Source organism: Panthera uncia, chromosome D1 (genome assembly GCF_023721935.1).
Source record: "Panthera uncia isolate 11264 chromosome D1, Puncia_PCG_1.0, whole genome shotgun sequence".
Classification (NCBI taxonomy): domain Eukaryota; kingdom Metazoa; phylum Chordata; class Mammalia; order Carnivora; family Felidae; genus Panthera; species Panthera uncia.
Window position 1 is genome coordinate 81,652,904 of NC_064808.1, and position 8,135 is coordinate 81,661,038.

General features: G+C 41.3%; 1 long non-coding RNA gene across 1 annotated transcript; it reads left to right on the top strand.

Moving 5' to 3' along the window:
* Positions 1 to 1,082: 1,082 nt before the first annotated feature.
* LOC125938745 (uncharacterized) lies at positions 1,083 to 7,926 on the top strand. Its single transcript, XR_007462801.1, has 3 exons — positions 1,083 to 1,201; positions 2,771 to 2,987; positions 7,729 to 7,926. It is a non-coding gene; the product is annotated as an uncharacterized LOC125938745 (long non-coding RNA).
* Positions 7,927 to 8,135: the final 209 nt, after the last annotated feature.

Genomic DNA, 8,135 nt, shown 5'->3' on the forward strand with positions numbered 1-8,135 from the left:
TGATCCTCTTGATGACTGCAACTACCTTGAGAAGGAAAGGTACTTTGCTCCCCTTTATCCTCAGTTTGGGGTCTTAGTTGCCCATTTGAAGACAGCAGGAGTATTGTCTGTTAAGTGCGCCTTAACACTGTTACACTAGCTCATTGTGTGTTTGCCTTTCTTATGTGTAAGCTCCTTGGGGATTGGGTCCTATCTGACCTGTTTACTGCTGAAGTCTGAGCGCCTGTCACAAAAGAGAGGTTCAATAAATACTTATTGAAAGAATTAATGGCTGGTCAGAAAATGCCTATTTTGTTTGGCAGCATTGAATTTTCTGGTCATTGGTAACCTTGGTAAGAGTAACTTCAGTGTCCTGATGGGAGCAGAAACCAGACTGGACGGTTGAGGCATGGGGGATAAGCATGAAAGACAAGTCTATGAGCCATACTTTCAAGAAGACTAGTGTTTCAAAAAATAGAAAATCTGAGGTATAGTAAGGCCAACAGATCAGCAGACAATTGTCACTGAAAAGATAGTCTGTTAGTTATGCTATTAGGGGCCCCACAGGGATGCACCAGAGTTTGGTCAGGAGGCAGAAGGAGAGGGGAGCTGAGGCAAGAATCTTTATTGTAGTTTCCACAGGAAGGAATGAGCAAAACAGGGGAATCAGGTTTAGGATTGGCTAGTTCGAATAATTTCAGCAGGCTCCAGGGCACTGGGACTGTTCCTAATTGTCTGGTCCCTGGCCCTGGGGTCATTAGGGCAGGGGGATAATGGCCTAGAGTGTGAGAGCCCGATAAAGGAGCTGGTTGAGGTGTACACACTGGATTGGTTGGTTTGTATTTGAAAACTGCACTTGTGGGTAAATTATCTATTATCTCTAGGTATTGGCTAGCTCTGGAAGGAGTAGTCCCTTCAGGCTTGACAAGGCCCCCAATGTCAATGCATCAGAGTACAGGAAACAAAGACAGAGTTACTACACCTCATAGCAAAGGGTAACAGCAAAAATGGGATGGTAGTGAGGGCATGATGTCACAAGGGAAAGTTTCATTTTTAAGTCAGGGGATGTTAAAGTGTGTTTTATGCTGCTGGAATGAGCCAGTGGAGGAGAGACTCATGATACCAGAGAGAATGGTGGTAACAAAAGTAACATGGTTCTTGATTAAATAACAGTAAAAGGGGATCCAGACTACACATGAATGAACAGGCCTTTTGAGAAAAGGTGGGATATGTTATCCCTTGGGATGGGAAGGAAGAAGATGCCAGGATGTGATAGGAATGGAAGAGAAAGCTCTTATTTGATGACTTGTGTTTTCTTATGAAGTGAAAAAACCAGGTTATCAGATGAAAGATCAGAGGGGTTGTGGTGGTGGTGGAAAAAATGTGAAGAATAAGTTAACTTCCTTGAAAAATGCCAAGAATTGCTGGGCTATTTTGTGTATGAATTTGAGGTTCATGACAATATATTGTGTTTTATCCAGACTTGTGGATTTTCTAGGAAAGAATGATATGGAGGGAGAGGGACAATATAGTTGAGGGAGATTATAATAGTTATAATAAATCATAGAATCCAAGGTCAATAAGTAAATAAGATAGAACAGGATTGATAAATATTAAGTGATGGGTCCAATGGTTTGGAGTCTTGATTGCTACTTGGTTTTTTGTGGGGAGGGCAGTGTTGAGCCACAGTGCTTGAAGAATAGGAGCTTGTGGTCTGGTCTTGGTAAGAGTGTATTCACAATTTAAAGGAGGAACAATTCTGGTGCTGATCAGGTCTATGGTGTCACTGTAGATGGATGGCTCAGATAGAGTGAGAGAAAATTCACTAAAGGTGAGGAGCTCAAAGGGACAGGAAGTCAGGGTAATAGATGGCTCACCTGGACAAGTCATCACTGAGAATGATGCTGGAAGTTGGGAGGAGAGGAAAACTGGGGCAGGTACTGAAAGTTTCAGTGAATGAAAGGGTCTTCAGGATGAGAGATGTGAGCAACAACAAGAGGGAAGAAGTGGTAGATTTGCAAGGCACACATCTCAAATGATTAGGTTTAAAGGAGAGAAATGGTCTGGAACCAATAGATAGAGTCTCTGCTTTGCCACAACTTACATTCTGGGGTAGGGAGTCAGCCAATCAGCCAATCACTTAATCCATCAACGTTAAATTGTAGTGGGCATTATGCAAAGAGAATGACTCATTGGCTGCTTTAGATTGGGTGGTTAGGGAAGACCTCTCCAAAGTAACATTTGAGTCTTGTCTCATTGGTGATAAGAAGGGACCAGCCAGAAAAGAGCATTGTGGGTAGAAGATGCAGTTCATGCAAAGACCCTAAGGCAGGAATGAGTTTGGTATGTCTGTGGAACAAAGAGAAATGAGATGTGAGTGTGCAGGAAAGAGTGGCAGAGAGGCAGAAGATAAGGCTGGAGAGATATTCCATGGCTTTGCAAACCTGAATAAGGAATTAGATTTTGTCTTTTGGTGATGGAAACTCATTGGAGAGTTTTAGGCTGGGAAAAGGCATGCTCTGATTTGTGCCTTAAAAAGATCCCTCCACTGCTGGTGGAGAGTGGGTTGTAGAAGGGCAAGGGCAGAAGCAGGGAAAAGTCCACACGTGTAGTCCAAAGTTGAGAAGATGGTGTTTTAGATTATGGCAGTCATAGTACAGATGGAAAGAAATAAGGCCAATTTGGGATATGTTTGTAGGGTGGGCTGACAGGCTTGTTGAAAGATCTAATGTGGAAGGTGAGGGAAATAGAAGAGTTGAGGATGACTCCTAATTTTTTTTTTTTACCTGAGTGAGAATGAGAAGACAGAGGAGGAGGAGATATGAAGAGGAGGGAAATCAAGAGTTTGTAATATCTCATGATTATTAAACATTCAACTGGACATGTCAGTAAGCAACTGGATATATGAGTCTGGAATTCCAGAGGGAGACAAGGACCAGAGATCTGGATTGGGCGATCATTCTTAGACAGATGGTGTTTAAATCCTAGGAAGCAGGGAGATAGAAGAGGTATGTAAGAGATGTACTAAAAGCCACTGAGTGAAGAACAGTAAGGTAAATACAGAGAAGTGACTACAGGTTTGGGCAGCATAGAGACATGTAATTGATGGTGTTAACAAGGGCAGCCTCAGTGGAACGGTGGGGACAGCAGTCCAAGCTGAAGTGGGCTATTGACTAAAATAGGGTTAGGAGGCAGAGGGAAAGTTCTGATAACATGGGATAATTTGCTGACCACTAAGTGGAAGTTTCCCAGGACATTGTTTAAAGGTTCAGGAGCACAGTGGGTGCTATAATGTTCTACCTGGATCCTCTGTACTGGACAGGTGCATCCATCCTCCAGCTTCACTGGTGGTGGCAGCTAATGGCTCAAGTTCCCTGTTGCCAGAGAAGTGCTCTTGACTGACACAAGACTTATTGCCAAGAGGTTATATTCCCCTCCCTGTGAGGTGACTCACAGCCAAGGACTAACAGTGACTGACACAGGGATACAAAAGACCACCCACTTTCCTTAAGAGGGGGGACCTCTTTGGTGATCTCCATGGATCAGTGCAAGACTAGAATTCAGCTGAGACTACATTCCTCTTTTGCCAAATCTGTCTAGCTTTTCTTACCCCCTTATGTGTGTGTTTTTTTCCCCTAAGAGTATTTATATCACATATCACATACACCCAATTGCTTGCCTTAGACTCTGAACATAGGGAACCCATTCTAAGACCTGCTGCCTGGAGAATCTAAGGATGACATTCTGGCGTTGGGTCACTTACCATCTTGCTGGCAATAGGACCCCATCATGGTGCTGGATACAGTGCTAAGAGCCCCCTCAACCCCAGGCATGTGCCAATAGTGTAAATTGCTAAGATATCACCTGTGCTGAACAGAGGCAGGGTTCAGGTGAAGAGGATAAACTGGTTCATAGAATATCTTCTATTTGAGAGATACTGGGAAGCTAATACTTATAAGAATGTGAAATTGAGTGGCTGTTGCAGAATGCTATTGATGCCTTAAAGAGAGAAAATGCAGGATCAGGGCCACCAATCACCAGTTTAAAGCAAAGTGTGAGTCAAAGTGCTTCCTTTGCACCTAGAAAGAGACTTTATCTCCTGCAACAGAAGGGCAAACAAAACTGAAGACAAGACCCAGGACTTAATTGTGAGATGGAAAGAATTTTGGAGAAGGCTGAATTTCAGCTTGATGAGTCTCCTGTGCCAAAGTCACAGATTTGAGCCCCTGAGATCCAGAATGGGAATATATAGATGAATACAATGGAAAACCCTAAACCTCCACTTTCCTCTGAAACAGAAATGGCTATTTCCTCTTGCTAGAAGATAGAAGCCCTCCTTGCTTGAAGAATATGCAGATGTCTCAAATGAGGCAGATGTCTTACAAGTAGAAATTCTTGACTTCCTTAGTAGGTACCTTATTCTTCCCTTCTTATCATTAGAAAAAGAATGAGAGTCGAACCTCCATGTGACCCCACTGGGCAACTGTTGCGTCTGCTGAGAAGATAGGGATTTCACTGGGGCCTGGCTAATGTGCCCTGGGCAGGGGCTGGGAGAGTGTGCCTGCAAGTAGATCCTGTGGGCTAGAACATAAAACTCTTTGCAGGAGAATTTGTTGACATGGGATCACTCTCCTATGACATAGGACTTCACAATCCTGCAAGAGCCCTGAAAAGTGATTCTAGTAGCTTATGGAATAATCTTGAAAACTAGATGAATGTGATGGCCCCATGAAGTGAAATAGATATGTCAGAACTCCCTGTGGAAGAAGGGGTCAAAAGGTTTGGAGAAGTAGGCATGCTACTATGGACCACTGTATAGAACCAGGAAACCCACCAGCTGACTGTGAGGGTTGGAGGACTCTCCCTCCATTTACCTAGGAGAGAAGGATGTGTTGGTGAAAAGCAAAGCAGCATGGGTGAGAGGCTCACCAGTGGCTGTCCTCTCCAGGCTGGGGCTGGTGATTGATCATGCATTTTGAGAACAGAATGTTTACCAAAAACCTGTAGAAGGTATTATTATCAATGGTGAAACATTAGAAGCATCCCTTTAAAGCCTAGAATAAGAAAAGAAATAACACATCCATTATATTATGAAATATTGTACTGGAAATCCAACCAGTTATAGTTGAAAAAAGTAAAAAAAGAAGAGATTTAAAAATTAGAAAGTAAAACAGTATTTTCATTGTTTTCAAATAATGTGAATAGCTACATAAAAAAATCTGTGCACATCTATGGACAAACTATTAGAAATAGTAAGAGAACTAAGTGAGATTGCTGGATTTAAGATGAGTGCTGTTTCTTTATACTAGCAACAGAAAATATAATTTTAAAGTTACTTTTATAAGAGTGATGACAACAACAAAATAATATACACAGGAATAAATCTAACCTTCATAGATGAAATGGTAAAATTTAATTGAAGACATGAGAGAAAGCTTAAATAAATGTGAACCACAGACTGAGACAGACAAGTATCTCTGTCTCCTGGTGTTGGTGGCTGGATTTTTCTGATTGTTCTTTTCACTGAGGATGTGGTCCTACAGGGGTTCTGGCTCTATGTGGTATGTCAGGACCAACACTTCGCCTTATGCAGAATTATGGCTCAGATCTTGCCCCCAGGTGTTAAAACCTCAGCTCTTTACTTAAGGATTGGGCCTTTCCCTCCACATCACCCCCACCCCACCCAGCCCCACTCAGGTCAACCGTAGAATCAGTTTAGGCTTAGGATTCTAGTTTCCAATTCCCTTTAGTTTTTGGCTACTGGCAATTACCAGTACTTTTTCTTATGAACGCAGCTCTGCTTTCAGAAGTATACGTTCTTTATTTCATCCAGCATTCTAGATTTTTTGAGGCAGGAATCTTTCTAGGTCATCTAGTCAGCCTTTGTACCAACACTGACAGTCTCCAATTTTTCTTAGTTTTTGTTTAAACTATGCTGTTTCTTTTCTTCTAAAGAGCCTATTTATATATATTTTTATTTTCTTTTAATGTTTTTTAAAATTTGTTTTTGAGAAAGAGAGAGAACAAGCAGGTGCCTGTGCAAGCCTGGGAGGGACAGAGAGGGAAAGGGAGAATCCCAAGCAGGCTCCATGCTGTCAGTGCAGAGCCTGATGCATGTTAGAACCCACAAATCATGAGATTGTGACCTGAGCTGAAGTCAAGAGTCTGACATCCAGTAGAATGAGCCACCCAGGCATCCCTATAACTATGTTACTTAACTCAATCTAATGGTGTTTGTTTTTCCAAGGAACATTCAACTCATTCACATTGAATAACAACTGTTACACTTTTTATAGGATTCTATCTTATTTTTTATTTTTTATTAATTTTATTTTGTGGTCTGCTGGCTTTTCTTTTTCTTTTTCTTTTTCTTTATTTTTGCTTGTTTGCTATGTATTTTTCGGTTGCTATTTATTGTTATTTTGCCCTTTTATTAAATTTGGGAGTTTATTATTTTTTTCAGGCTTTTATTTAAATTCTAGTTAGTTAACATATAGTGTAATATTGGTTTCAGGAGTAGAATTTAGTGATTCATCACTTACATATAGCACCCAGTGCTCATCATAACAAGTGCCCTCCTTGATACCCATCAATCATCTAGCCCATCCCCCACCCACCTCCATACATCAACCCTCAGTTTGTTTTCTATCGTTAAGTGTCTCTTATGGTTTGCTTCCCTCTCTCTCTTTTTTCCTTCCCATATGTTCATCTGTTTTGTTTCTTAAATTCCACATATGAGTGAAATAATATGATATTTGTCTTTCGCTGACTGACTTATTTTCTTTAAATTTTTAAAAATGTTTATTTATTTTGAGAGAGAGAGAACATGGGGGAGGGGCAGAAAGAGGGGGAGAGAGAGAATCCCAAGCAGGCTCCATGCTCAGTGCAGAGACTGACATGGGGCTCGATTTCACAACCGTGAGATCATGACCTGAGCTGAAATCAAGAGTTGGATGCTTAACTGATTGAGCCACCAGGCACCCCCTGACTTATTTCACTTAGCATAATGCACCCTAGCTCCATCCACATGATTGCAAATGGCAAGATTTCATTCTTTTTGATGGCTGAGTAATATTCCAGTGTGTGTGTGTGTGTGTGTGTGTGTGTGTGTGCGCACGCGCATCACATCTTTTTCTATTAAAGATTATGTTCCTTTCCCTAGTACTCAACCGGGTCTATCTTTCCTTCACCACTATTAAATGGTGGTAAATGCCAATTTCCCGCCCCCCCCCCCCCCCAACCAAGGTTATTATCTGGCTGTTTCCTACTCCTGCTTAAGATGAGACTTTAGAACATTTTTGCTTCCCTACTTTCCTTTTCCCCAACCTGAAATGATAGCTTCAAATATTTTTACTTCTATTTTCCCATCCTGACACTTAGGTTTTGCTAAGAGAGTTTAATACATTTAATCTAAGCTATTATTAGACTTTATCCTGCAATAGGTCTCTTCTGTTTTAAGAATCCTTATTTCTTAGATTATATATTCTCAGATGCTCATTTTCAATGCACATTTGACTATATGTGCATATTTAGCCAAAATGATATCTTGGAATGCACACATGTACATATATAGGAATTAGTGTGTATTTATTACTCACTACATTATTCTACATTGAAGTCTTTGACTTAAAAAAATTTTTTTTTGACAGTAAAGACTTTCCTCAAGTGTTTTTCTTATATGGGCTCATAGGTGATATAGTGTCTAGACCATGCCTATCTGCAAATCCAATTTTTGACTCCTTTTGACAGCAACATAGCAGCAGGGAGTTTTCAACCCTCTTTCAAGACACCAAATGAAGCCTCTCAGCTCCCTGATCATCTCTTATTCTTCTGGGCTTGGGGAGAGAGAAGACTCAGCTCAATTGTTCAGCTCTTCCTCTGCTCCTTGCAGGACTGAGAGAACAGGCACAGACTCATGGGCTATTATCACTTCCCCTCCCTGGGGCTCAGGTATCTTTGTACACCAAGAGTCCTCCAGGGCCCACCAAGTTCCTCTCCTGCTCCTGGGATTTTCCCAACACTTGTACCTAAGTCAACATTTTGCAGAGGAAGAAATGGAGTCTAATGTTAAATCTTGAAAGTGGTCAAGATTGTTTGTGAGAACGTGGCAAAGGGGATGATCATGGGTCCAAGAATAGAATATTGGGAAACACCAA